At 43.8% G+C, this 14,403-nt stretch overlaps 1 long non-coding RNA gene across 2 annotated transcripts in view; it reads left to right on the top strand.

The window, feature by feature from the left end:
• The first annotated feature begins 363 nt into the window (after nt 1-363).
• Nucleotides 364-14,403, top strand: part of LOC135969877 (uncharacterized) — a 148,911-nt gene continuing 134,871 nt past the window's right edge. For both annotated transcript variants that reach the window (XR_010585239.1, XR_012433151.1), the window contains exon 1: nt 364-499. This is a non-coding gene — a long non-coding RNA (uncharacterized lncRNA). The remainder of the gene's footprint in view (nt 500-14,403) is intronic.

Genomic DNA, 14,403 nt, shown 5'->3' with positions numbered 1-14,403 from the left:
ATCAAATTATTTTATATACTATAAATAATTAAATTATTTTATATACTATATAATAATTATATTATTTTATATCATATGTAATAATTATATTATTTCATATCATATACAATAATTATATTATTGCATATCATATATAATTATATTATTTCAGATAATATAATAATTATATTATTTCATATAATATATATTATATATAATTATAATTATATAATATATAATAATGTATTATACGTATTTGGCATATACACACATGCTGGAGAAACCCACACTCACTCAATAATTTCATTATTCAATCAGTAATGCCATTAACACACGTACCAATCAATCTTATTTATGTTCCTGGAAAAGTAAGAGATAGCTGTTGTCTTTATCTGGAGAGCTCCTGAAGTTGCATTCTAGTACAGAATAGAGAACAATAGCCAACCTGCCTTCCTCACAATCACATCAGAGCACTACAAGCAACTGCTGCCATGAGCAGGATCTCAGCCCACAAGGGAAGGTGAGTTGCTGGTGCAGAACTCAAGGGGAAGTCTGTGGTCATAAGGAAGGGGCAGGCTGCTGGAGAAAGTGTTTGTCCTCCATCTCTCTGTTTCCTAAGGCTCATGTCTTTTTTGTTTGCAACCGCTAGGACATAGTGTTTACATAGGACCTGGCATTGCACAGACCCTGGGTTGCCGCTTACAACCTGTCCAATCTTTGCAAAGATGCTTAATCTCTTCTCTATGCTTCATTTACTCATCTGTGAAATGGGTATTAACAACCTGCTTACTTCCATGGGTGTTTACAGCAGGGATCAGCCAACTGTCACCTGTGTGCAAGCTCACCCCTACCGCCTGTTTTTCTGTGTAAAGTTTTATGGGAACACAGCCAACCTCATTTATTTACAAGTTGTCTATGGCTATTTTTATGCTTCAGTGGCAGAGTTGAGTGACTATGACAGGGGCCAGATGGCCTGCAAAGCCTCAAAGAGTTACTATCAGGCCCTTTGTGGAAAGCATTTGCTAATTCCTGGTGTGAGGATTCAACAAGGTAATACATGTGAAACCTTTAACACAGAATCTGGAATGTGGTGGGCAGTCATAAAATGGTATTATTGTAATGGTGATACAAATAAATACCTGCTTTTAAGTGTTTCAGGAGAAGGGATGTTCACATAAATAAGTTGGGATGGGAACACGGGCCACAGTCTTAACAAGACTCACGCGGGTGCCATAGGAGCCTATGGGAACCATAGCCCCATTGACACAGCATGGTGCTCCCATCAAAGGAAGAGAAAGAGGAACATGGAGAAGCTCAGCGGCTACAGGAGAGAGGGACCAGGGTGGCAAGGACTCGAAATCATGACACTGAGTCTGGAGATGGTATTTGGCAGGCAGTTCGATGAACATTTGCTCCTCCTGAGTGAGAATTCTTGGCAGAGAAGGGATTAACCCATTCCACGAAGAACATTTTGGGGACTTCCAGGGACAACGGATGCTGTACCTATTGGAAGGCTTACGTGGCATGTGAAAAACTCAAGATCCCTTAAAGAGCTGCTGGCTCCATGCAATGCCTCACATACTTTTCATTGGCCACACTCTCTCTCTCTCTCTCTTTTTTTTTTTTTTAATTTTATTTTAAGTTCCGGGGTACATGTGCAGGACTTGCATGTTTGTTACATAGGTAAATGTATGCCATGTTGATTTGCTGCACCTGTCAACCAATCCCCTAGGTATTAATCCCTGCATGCATTAGCTATTTGTCCTTGTCCTGATGCTGTCCCTTCCCCCACCACTCCCTCTCCCTGACAGGCCCTGGTGTGTGTCGTTCCCCTCCTGAGTCCATGTGTTCTGATTGTTCAGCTCCCACTTATGAGTGAGAACATACAGTGTTTGGTTTTCTGTTCCTGTGTTAGTTTCCTGAGGATAACGGCTTCCAACTCCATCCATGTCCCTGCAAAGGATGTAATCTTGTTCCTTATGGTTGCATTTCCATGGTATATATGTACCACATTTTTTTTTTTTTTTTTTTGAGATGAAGTCTCAATCTGTCACCCAGGCTGGAGTGCCATGGCACGATCTTGGCTCACTGCAACCTCCGCTTCCCGGGTTCGAGCAATTCTCCTGCCTCAGCCTCCCGAGCAGCTGGGATCACAGGCACCCACCACCACACCTGGCTAATTTTTTTGTATTTTTAGTAGAGATGGGGTTTCACTATGTTGGCCAGGCTGGTCTTGAACTCCTGACCTTGTGATCCCCCTGCCTCAGCCTCCCGAAGTGCTGGGATTATAGGCGTGAGCCACTGCGCATGGCCATGTACCACATTTTTATCTCTTTCAATCCACAGTTTATTTCTTTAATATCTTCTGTTTGTAAAGCTGTGCTTTGCTTACTTAGGTATTTCCAACATGGCTTTAAAAATTTCAGTGGCTTACTCAACAAACTTTTTCACTGGAACAAGCCAATGAGAAGTAGAAGAATGTTTAAGTAGGCTGGCAGCCAGGCAAAAGGGAGTGGAAAGGCAGAGACAGAATGTCCAAAGGTCTTTCCTCAGTTTTAGTGTTTAGAAACACATGACCATGTAAGCATTCTGGAATGCAGTGAATATTAAGTTTTCTTCTTGCAACGGCACTCAGCGCTACCTGGACTTCAAGTAAGCTGGGCACTGATTGTCCGTTAGCTTGCAGCCATTGATTGAGTCTCATTCAAGAATCATTTATTGAGTGTGAGACTGAGGCATAAGAATCACTTGAACCCAGGAGGTGAAGGTTGCAGTGAGCCAAGATTGCACCACTGCACTCCAGCCTGGGCAACAGAGCAAGACTCTGTCTCAAAATAACAATAATAATTATTATTATTATTTATTGACTTTATGAACTAGAATATCTTAGTAGTGAACTCCCAGGGTTATAGTGTTATTATCAAAATAGACTCATAACACTCACCTATCATTTATCAAGGACTGGCTATGTGTCAAGCATTGTGCAAAAGATTTTTACATACAATTGGCTCTTTGTATTTGTGGGTTCTACACCCATGGATTCAACCAACCAAGGATTAAAAATATGTTGGAGACTTGTGCTTGTGATCTCAGCAACTCAGGAAGCTGAGGCAGGAAGGATCACTTGAGCCCAGGAGTTTGAGGTGGAAGTGAGCTATGGTGGCACCATTGCACTCCAGTGGGAGACAGATAGAGACTCAGTCTCTATCTAAAAAACAAAAAAAAGAGAAAAAAATTGAACACAAGTCAATAAAAAATACAAATTAAAAAACCTATATAGTATAACAACCATTTACATAGCATTTATATCGTGTAAGGTATTAGAAGCAATCTAAAGATAAAATTGAAAGTGTACGGGAGGATATGCATAGGTTATACGCAACTACTACACCATTCTGTAGCATAAGGGACTTGAGTATCCTTGGATTTTGGTATCTGAGGTGCGTGGGGACTAGAAGGTGGAAGACAGGGGTCCTGAAACCAATCCCCCAGGTATATCAAGGGAGGGCTCTACATGGTTTTACTGAATCCTCAGAACAACCCTTCATGGTTTTAGAGTTGACCATGCAGACACCTAGCACCACTAGGTGATATGCTTAGGTCATAGAGCTAGCAACGGAGTCAAAATTTGAACCAAATTTGCAGATTGCTATTTCAGGATCCTCTCAACTTCTCAATGCCACTTTATAAAAGAAGGCATCCAAAGAGTTGCCCAGAACATAGCTGGTGCAACTTGAAATACATGTGTCCCGTGATAGAGTGGAAATTTCCAAGAAGATGCACAAATTTGGGGGGCATTGGGCCTTGCTGGACTCACTTGCCCACCCGGAAGGCAGGGAATGAGATGGTAGGGCTGACTGCACCCTGCTGGCAAGCAAACCCGGGCATTGTCCCTACATCTTTAACCAATACTATGGACCTGTTTTCCAACTTAAGTCAAATCATCTCTTCAATGACACTGTCAGAGGTATTTGAACCACTGCAACTCCATCTTGAATAGCGGCTGGGTAGAATAAGGCTGGGACCTGCTGGGCTGCATTCCCAGGAAGTTAGGCATTCTTAGTCACAGGAAGAGATAGAAGGTAGCACAAGATACAGGTCACAAAGATCTTCCTGATAAAACAGGTTGCGGTAAAGAAGCCAGCCAAGACCCACCAAAACCAAGAAGGCAACGAAAGTGACCGCTGGTCATCCTCACTGCTCATTATACATTAATTATAGTGCATTAGCATGCTAAAAGACACTCCCACCAGCAACAAGACAGTATACAAATGCCATGGCAATGTCCAGGAGTTACCCTATATGGTCTAAAAAGGGGAGGAAGCCTCAGTTCCAGGAATTGCCCACCCCTTTCCCAGAACTCTCGTAATTCACCCCTTATTTAGCATATAATTGAGAAATAACTATAAGGGTCCTTAGTCAAGCAGTCCATGCCACTGCTCTGCGAATGGAGTAGGCATTTTGTATTCCTTTACTTTTTGAATAAACTTGCTTTCACTTTACTCTATGGACTCGTCCCAAATTCCTTCTTGCCTGAGATCCAAGAACCCCCATCTTGGGGTCTGGATCAGGACTCCTTTCTAGTAGCAAGACTATATAGGTTGACACTAGTTTGTAGGGTAGCAATGAGGGAGGAGTAGACAAGGTCCCCTTTTAAAGAAAACCAAACCCCCCAAATAAGCACATTTAAATTCTCCTTTATTTAGCAGAGACCCTTGAAGCCACTCTACTCTTGTTTTGTTCTTTTTGTTTGCTTCTTGTTTTTGTTTTTGAAACACAGTTTCGCTCTTGTTGCCCAGGTTGTAGTGCAATGGCATCATCTCGGCTCACCACAACATCTGCCTCCCTGGTTCAAGCGATTCTCCTGTCTCAGCCACCCGAGTACCTGGGATCACAGGCATGTGCCACCACGCCCGGCTAATTTTGTATTTTTAGTAGAGATAAGTTTTCTCCATTTCGGTCAGGCTGGTCTCGAACTCTCGACCTCAAGTGATCTGCCTGCCTCTGGCTCCCAAAGTGCTACGATTACAAGCAGTGAGCCACCACACTCGGCCAGCTTTGTAACTTTACTTCATCCTCTTCATTTACATAGGGCGTACCCCAAGTAACCAATGGAAACCTCAAGAGGGTATTTAAACCCCAGAAAATTCTGGATAACGGGGCTCTTGAGCCCCTGTGGTTGGGCCCGCTCCCACCCTGTGGAACATATTTTCATTTTTAATAAATCTCTGCTTTTACTGCTTCATTCTTTCCTTGTTTTTTTTGTGCATTTTGTCCAATTCTTTGTTCAAGAGGTCAAGAACCTGGACACCCTCCACCAGTAACACTATCATTGGTACAAAATGGAAACTGAGGCAGGAAGCACCTAGTCTATCTTCATGCTCCACTGTTCTTTCTTTTCTTGGGAAGTCTGTCATCCTGGCTAGCACAAAAGTTATCCAGACACTGGAAAGAGCCAAAAAGGAAGATTCTAATATAACTTCCCATCTCAATCCTTCTTCACTCCTCATTCCCCGTCAGCCTGCTTTCTGATCTGAGCTGCAAATCTATGCCCTGTGGATCTGGAAGTTGACTCTATGGAAGTCTCTCTTCTACAGTGGAGATCCTGCCTGACTGTCTCCAGTAGAGGCAAACCATATAATGGGAAGAAAATACAAAATGCAGATTTAAGGCCAGGCATGGTGGCTCATGCCTGTAGTCCCTGCATTTCAGGAGGCCGACATGGGAAGATCACTTGGGGCCAGGAGTTCGGGACCAGCCTGGGCAACATAGCGAGACCCCCGTATCTACAAAAATAAAAATGAAAAAATTAGCTGGGTATGGTAGTACACACCTGTAGTCCCAGCTACTTGGGAGGCTATGGTGAGAGGATTACTCAAGCCCAGGAGTTTGAGCCTGCAGTGAGCTATGATCATACCACTGCACTTCAGCCTGAGTGAAAGAGAAGAGGAGGGGAGGTTCTAAACAGTCTACATTACAGGTGGGAAGGCAACAGAAAGTTGGGGAAAGAAGGAAGATCCTGAGAGATAAAATGCCATGCACGAAGGAGTATGACATGATAGTTCAAAAACAAGGGGAATTAGGGCTCCGACAGCACCTACTCTGAATCATCCATAAGCCAAATAGCATCAGGATTATTTCTTGACGTCCACCCTGCTCCTGGCTCTTGGATGCAGGCATTCAAAGCACTTTGGGGGATGAAGGTGGGTGGGAGGGCAATGACGACCTTATTGAATTATCCCCGAACTTTAGAGATTCACCTTCCCGTCGTGGCCTTACACAGCCAGTCTCATTAAAACTGTGTCTCTGATGGTCAGAGTGACTCAGCTATGGGTGCCAAGTACCACCCCATTTTACCCCTGACACTAACATAAATAATAAGTAAGGGGGATCATTTTCCTGCATGCCAATGAGAAAGGTAAATGTCAGAGACCTGGAGACAGGTGGATGTGGGAGGACAGGCATGTTGTCAATGTCAGAAAATTCAGAGTTTAAGGGCAGGTTAGCGCCCTCTTGTAGATGACTCACGTAAGCATAGTGTGAGCAGTCAGTGGAGATACAGGAGCTAAAAAAAAATATTTAGGCAGTTAGTGAGGGTAAGTAAGTCCTTGGCAAGGTTTCCATTTTAATAAAAATGCAGCCCTCATTATGTCTTTTTTTTTTTTTGAGAGGAATCTTGCTCTGTCATCCAGGCTGGACTGCAGTGGCGGGATCTCAGCTCATTGCAACCTCTGCCTCCGGGGTTCAAGCAATTGTCCTGCCTCAGCCTCCCGAGTAGCTGGGATTACAGGTGCCCGCCACCATGCCCAGCTAATTTTTGTATTTTTAGTAGAGACAGGGGTTTCACCATGTTGACCAGGATGCTCTCGATCTGCCTGCTTTGGCCTCTCAAAGTGCTGGGATTACAGGCGTGAGCCACTGCGCCCGGCCAAATCATTTCTTCTCTGACAAAAAACAGCCTGTAAAATCGAGCTGCAGACATAGATAAGCAAGCTGGAAGTTTGCACGGGTGAAATGCTGGCAGCTGGCCGGTCGCGGTGGCTCACGCCTGTAATCCCACCACTTTGGGAGGCTGAGGCAGGTGGATCACCTGAGGCCAGAAGTTCAAGACGAGGTGAAACCCCGTCTCTACTAAATATACAAAAATTAGCTGGGCGTGGTGGTGGTCACCTGTAATCCCAGCTACTTTGGGAGGCTGAGGCGGGTGGGTCACTTGAGGTCAGGAGTTCGAGACCATCCTGGTGAACCCAGTCCAACATGGTGAAACCCAGTCTCCATTAAAATACAAAAAAAAAAAAATTGGAGGCCAGGCACAGTGGCTCGTGCCTCTAATTCCAGCACTTTGGGAGGCCGAGGCAGGCCGAGCCAATCTCCTCACGAGGTCAGGAGATTTAGACCAGCCTGGCTAACATGGTGAAACCCCATTTCTACTAAAGATACAAAAAAATTAGCCAGGCGTGGTAGCATGTGCCTGTAGTTCCAGTTGCTCAGGAGGCTGAGGCAGGAGAATGGCGTGAACCTGGGAGGCGGAGCTTGCAGTGAGCCGAGATCGCGCCACTGCACTCCAGCCTGGGAGACAGAGCGAGACTCCATCTCAAAAAAAAAGAAAAAAGAAAAAAAAAAACAGCAACAACAAAAAAGAAATGCTGGCAGCTGTGCCAATCAGAAAAAGCTACCTGGGGGCCAGGCATGTTCAACATGGCTGCTCCATCTTCCCTTCAACCATGTGTACAGTAAAGGAACAGGCAACATGGCGCCGGCCAGGCAGAGGCCCCATATTCATAATGAAGGATGAGGTTGGGATGGCCAGCTTCTTCACGTACTATGTAAATGGCACTAGTCCAACCAATCTTTTGGGCCTATGTAAATCAGACACCACCTCCTCAAGCTAGTCTATAAAACCCCGTGCCTTTCACCGTGGAACTGGAAGAACCACTCGGGAACCCCTCCATGTCTGCAGGAGAGAGAGTTTTTCTCTTTCTCTCGCCTAATAAACTTCCAATTTTTTTTTTTTTTTTTAATGCGACAGTCTCGCTCTTGTTGTCCAGGCTGGAGTGCAATGGCGCAGTGTCGGCTCACCACAACCTCCCTCTCCTGGGTTTAAGCGATTCTCCTGCCTCAGCTTCCCGAGTAGGTGGGATTACAGGCATGCGCCATTACGCCCGACTAATTTTGTATTTTTAGTAGAGACGGGGTTTCTCCATGTTGGTCAGGTTGGTCCCAAACTCCTGACTTTAGGTGATCTACCCGCCTCGGCCTCCCAAAATGCTGGGATTACAGGCGTGAGCCACCATGCCCGGCCTGATACTCTGATATATAAGAGATGGCTGGGCAACATAAAAGGCTAAAAACACCAACTAATACTCATTCTTATAAGCGGTTTGAATAAGGTCTCAGTAGCTGAAGATGCTGAAACCAACAATTCATGACCTGTGAATTTTGAGTTTCCAGAGTCTGCTTAAAAAACACAACCGAGACTCACCCTGTAAGTGAAGGAGAGTGATTGAAGAAATGAAAAAAGATTTGACTTCAAGCCACCATGCTATTTCCAAATGTCAGCTGGTGAGTAATGAGTTACTAAGTGATTGTTTTAGAAAGAAAAGCTTTTTTTAGCAGAAAGCTGAGCCAGCCAGCCATTTTGGAAATGGAGGCTTGGGATTGGATTACGTGGTCTTGTGGTCATGTGAAAACTTTTGTTCTGTCACCACTGTCCGTTTAAACTTACTTTCAGTGGGTATTTTGGCCTGGTGTGAGTATTTTTATCTCTGGCAAGTTCCCTTCCTCTCTTAGATAATAGAGATTATCTCCCGGGATTACAAGGACAGCTTCTCCACAACGAATCCCGATATCATTTGGTACTTGTGTTTCGACAGCTTGGAAATCTGGGCCACATCCGAGTGACAAAGGCTAGCTTCTTGGTGTTAACTGGGGCCTTGCCAACTAGCAATTCCTGTGGTTCTGGAGACAGCCCTCTTGCCTAGGAGACAATTCCCTGGAATTTGATATTTATAGGAAATGGCAACCTGGTTTTGTTTACTCAGACTATTCAGGTCTAGGAAAAAGCAGATCTCCTACAAAGACCAGCCTTATCAGGCACCATGAAGACATGAGAAGCAAGCTGACCCAAAAGACAAATTGTACCCAGGTGCCTTGGAGTCAGATCAATAGTCAATTCCTGAACACCTGGCTGAGTGACTTACCCGAGTGACTCAGTTTCCCTTGTGAGGAAACAAGGACTCTTCACAGAAATTCTGTTTCTTATTCCAGGAGCTTCATAGAATGGCACTCCCCTTATCCCATCCTCTTTGATATTAGGCATGACCAGATGACATGCTAGGCCAATGAAATGGAGGCAAAATAGACCCATGTCACTTCTGGCTGTGAGCTGAGGGACAGCTTGTGATTCACCTGCTCGTTCTCTTGCTCTCTCTCCCTCTCTGCATCCCTGAAACTAGCAAGAGTGGCTGCTCCATTTCCTGCGTCTTGGAGTCAGAAAACCTGGGAGCTAAGCTATTAGCTGATCAACAATTAGAAAGTGGTGTAAGAATCTGTTGTTTTAAGTTGCTAAGACTGGAGGGTTATTGTTACCATAGCACATGTTAGCCTGTCCTGACTGATACAAGAATCAGTTAGTTTTCAAGGAGATAGAGGAAAATTAAAAGACACGAAGGAGTGAAGGATATACTATCTCAAAACATACCAGATTGGGATCTTCATTATTGCAAGTTGAAAACACTGGAGAAATTGTAGTTTCAGAAAGGGCTGGCTGACTTGACTTTTCCTGCATGTAGCAAGTATGAAAGATTTCTCATACCAGGGTGAGAAAATAGCTCTATCACCAGAGACTTGGGATGGAAGGCTGCAAAGGACCTGAATAAATGTACTTAATTATGTAACCCATGTTGCTCTCATTTCTACTAAAAACACACAAAAAAATTAGCTGGTTCTGGTGGCACGTGCTTGTACTCCCAGCTTCTCTAGAGCCTGAGGCATGAGAATCACTTGAACCTGGGAGGCAGAGGTTGCAGTTGAGCCGAGATCATGCCACTGCACTCCAACCTGGACGACAGAGTGAGATTCAGTCTTTAAAACAAAACAAAACAAAAAAGATGTATCCCTTATCTACAACCTCTTTTTCACTCCCTTATACATCTCCTAGTAACTCCTCTAGAAAATATACTGCCATGGCCGGGCGCGGTGGCTCATGCCTGTAATCCCAGCACTTTGGGAGGCCGAGGCGGGCGGATCACAGGGTCAGGAGATTGAGACAATCCTGGCTAACACGGTGAAACCCCGTCTCTACTAAAAATACAAAAATTAGCTGGGCGTGGCAGCGTGAGCCCGTAGTCCCAGCTGCTGGGGAGGCTGAGGCAGGAGAATGGTGTGAACCCGGGAGGTGGAGCTTGCAGTGAGCCAAGATCGCGCCACTGCACTCCAGCCTGGGCGACAGAGCGAGACTCCATCTCAAAAAAAAAAAAAAAAAAAAGAAAGAAAGAAAGAAAGAAAATATACTGCCCCCAGCCAGATTTTCTTTGTCTTGCCATTTCTTCTCAATTTTATCATTCTTTGTCTAAATAGTACAAAAGCATCTTGCTTTCGCCTCTTCTTTGGGTTTGCCTCTCTTATGAAGATCCCCATGTACACATAAAACTAAGTAAATTTTTATAGTTTGCTCTTGCTAATCTGCCTGGTGTCAGTTTGGTTTCTAGATCCAACTATAGAGTCCACCCGCTAAGAGCTAAAGATGTGTTGGAGGGGATCTCTGACTCCTCTACAGAAACAGAACGGCAAAGCCTCTTGCATGGTGTTTGGCTTATAGAAGGTGATTTATTTATTCAGTCTTTAGGATCCTACTATGTACCGGATGCTTGGGACACAGAGGGACATAAAACAAAAAGTGATCTCTGCTCTCTCTTTTTTTTTTTTTACTGTCTAGAGTTGATTCCTACTTGATAGACATTGCTATTGTTGTATGTTGATAACAGACTCTACTTGCATAAATGCTGGAGTAGGGAGTTCTGTGCAGTCTTGTAGAGGAAGACCTAAGAAGGCCTTGAAATGCATCGTGGCAGCCACATTCATTCTTAAACATGAAAACCACACTGGAATTGTGTACAAGGCAATGTCCTCATGAAAGAGCATCATATGGACCAGGCACGGTGACTCACGCCTGTAATCCCAGCACTTTGGGAGGCCAAAGCAGGAAGATCACAAGGTCAGGGGATCGAGACCATCCTGACTAACACGGTGAAACCCCATCTCTAATGAAAAATACAAAAAATTAGCCAGACGTGGTGGCGGGCGCCTGTAGTCCCAGCTACTCAGGAGGCTGAGGCAGGAGAATGGTATGAACCTGGGAGGTGGAGCTTGCAGTGAGCCGAGATCACTCCACTGCACTCCAGCCTGGACGACAGAGTAAGACTCTGTCTGAAAAAAAGAAAAAAGAAAAAAAAAAGCATCATATGTACACAATTGGAGTAAATTGTGTCAATCTTGTCTTTTGCAAAAGAATATTGATAATAGCTGCTATTTATTTTGCACTTGCAATGCTCCAAGATTTGTGCTAATGTTTTCTGTGCATTAACTCATTTAATAGGATCCTCACAAGAGTGTGATGAAATTGATACTGTTGTAACGATTTTATACATGAGGCAATTAAGATTTGGAAACTAACTTACTTCCCCAAGGGAACAGAACTGAAAAGTGGCAGAGTCTGAGTTTGAATCCCTGTCTGATAAAAAAATAAAAGTGTATAGGTTACAGGCAAATAATACGATCTCAACTGGAAATACAAATAGTACACTACTATTGTTTTCCATATAGATACGCTTAAAAAAATAGGCTTGAAGTTCAACAACTGACTCTTGGGCAATAAGTGTATCATACACAGGTTGCATTAGTTTGGCTGGATGTATTTTTGTTGTGGTGGTGGTTTTTGGAACCTTCATAATCAGTCTTGGCAAAATGATCTGTGTGCAGAAACAGAGAATTATTCCAGATGCTGTGTCTGTCAACCTTAAGGAAAAAACTCAGTCCTGGTAAAAATCCCATAAGGCTAGCTGTTTAGGGCCACAACAGGGAAGGTGAATCTCTAAGGTTCGGGGATAATTCAATAAGGCTGTCATTGCTCTCCCATTCCACTTCCATCCCCGAGGGTGCCGGGAATGCCCCCGTCCAAGAGCTGGGAGCAGGGTGGATGCCAAGAAATGACTCTGATGCTATTTGGCTCATGGATGACTCAGAGGAGGTGCTGTCAGAGCCTCATTGCCAGTGTCATCCTCACTAGGTGATTTCATTCTGGGAGAAAGACAGCCACCAGCAGGGTTCTAGAAACATGATTTTCTTTCCTCATTTGACTGACGGGAACGGGGTGACAGAAGCAGTGGGCTTTCACGTGAAATGATGCCTCTCCCTTCGTGTTATTCCAGCAGCAGAGCTGCAAGCGCGACATTCACAGTAACTCATCCTGTCCAAAACAGAGCTCATTATCTCTCCCTCCTCGGTCTTCCCTCTCTTGGTTAATAGCATCACCATATACTGAGTCACCCCAGCTGGAGAGCTAATAAGTAGGCAAGAAGGAGTAGAAAGGCCTGAGGATGTGGAATTAGAAAAGCAGGATGTAATTGGCCTCTTTACAGTGAAGAGAGAGTCTTGGGGAAATTAACCAAACCTCTCCGAGCTCCGGCTTCCTCTCACATGGGAATTATTGATGTTAGGATAATAATCCGGATGTATGAGACTTTCCCTGTCCAGCATCACGTCGGGATTTCTTTCTTGTTTTCGTTTTGTTTTGTTTTGTTTTGTTTTGTTTTTGCCTTAGTCCAGTGATCTCTTTAACTGCAATGGTTCATCTTGCATTACCAGGTCTGAGCTCTGTGACTCCGATTTTCCCATCACCGGCTATGAGGGCTGGATGCTTCAGACGTACGGGCTTGTACCTCCGGCTTTCCCACTCACCCGAGTCTGTCCTTCATTCCACTGTAGCTGTGCAAACTTCCACTTTTGGAGGGGACAGGGGAGGATCATCAGCTTTATTTATGTTTATGTTATTTTTTATTTTTTATTTTTGTGAGAACATAGTAGGTGTATATATGCATGGAGTACGTGAGCTATACTGATACAGGCATGCAGTGTGAAATAAGAGCATCATGGAGAACGGGGTATCCACCCCTCAAGCATTTATCCTTTGAGTTGCAATCAAACTACCATCTTTAAGTTATTTTAAAATGTAAAATTAAGGGACTGTAAACTAGTTCAGCCATTGTGGAAGACAGTGTGGCAATTCCTCAAAGACCTAAAGACAGAAATACCGTTTGACCCAACAATTTCATTACTGGGTATATACCCAAAGGAATATAAATCATTATATTATAGAGGCACATGCATGCATATGTTCATTGCAGCACTATTCACAATAGCAAAGACATGGAATCAATATAAATGTCCAATAATGATAGACTGGATGAAAAAAAAAATGTGGCACGTACACACCATGGAATACTAGGCAGCCATAAAAAAGAACAAGCTCATGTCCTTTGTGGGGACATGGATGGAGCTGGAGGCTATTATTCTTAGCAAACTAACGCAGGAACAGAAAACTAAATACTGCATGTTCTCACTTAGAAGTGGGAGCTAGATGATAAGAATGCATGGAAATATAGGGGGAAACTACACATCCTGGGGCCTTTCATAGGATGGAGGGTGGGAGGAGGGAGAGGATCAGGAAAAACAAGTAATGGGTACTAGGCTTAATACCTGGGTGATGAAATGATCTGTATAACAGACCCCCATGACACAGGTTTACCTATGTCACAAACCTGCACTTAAAAGTGGAAATGAATAAATAAATTAACTAATGAAAATAAAAATAAAATGTAAAATTAAGTTATTGTTGACTATACTCACCCTGTCGTGCTCTCAAATAACAATTCTTAGTCTTTTTATTTATTTATTTATTTATTTTTTTTTTTTTGAGACAGAATCTCGCTCTGTTGCCCAGGCAGTGGTGCAGTGGCAAGATCTCGGTGCAAGCTCCGCCTCCCAGGTTCATGCCATTCTCCTGCCTCAATCTTCCAGATAGCTGGGACTACAGGCGCCCGCCACCACGCCCAGCTAATTTTTTTGTATTTTTAGTGGAGATAGGGTTTCACCGTGTTAGCCAGGATGGTCTCGATCTCCTGACCTTGTGATCCGCCTGCCCAGGCCTCCCAAAGTGCTGGGATTACAGGCGTGAGCCACTGTGCCTGGCCTTGTCTTTCTATTTTTGTACCAATCAAACTTCCATTTTTAATAAAATGTATTGATTTTATGATTATAGAAGGAACATACATTTTTGTTAAAAATGAAAATATAGGCTGGGCGCAATGGCTATAATCCCTTTAATCCTTATATATAATATAATCTATATATATCACCCATAATCCC

Source organism: Macaca fascicularis, chromosome 3 (genome assembly GCF_037993035.2).
Source record: "Macaca fascicularis isolate 582-1 chromosome 3, T2T-MFA8v1.1".
Lineage (NCBI taxonomy): Eukaryota > Metazoa > Chordata > Mammalia > Primates > Cercopithecidae > Macaca > Macaca fascicularis.
This window is presented reverse-complemented; position numbering and strand designations above follow the sequence as displayed.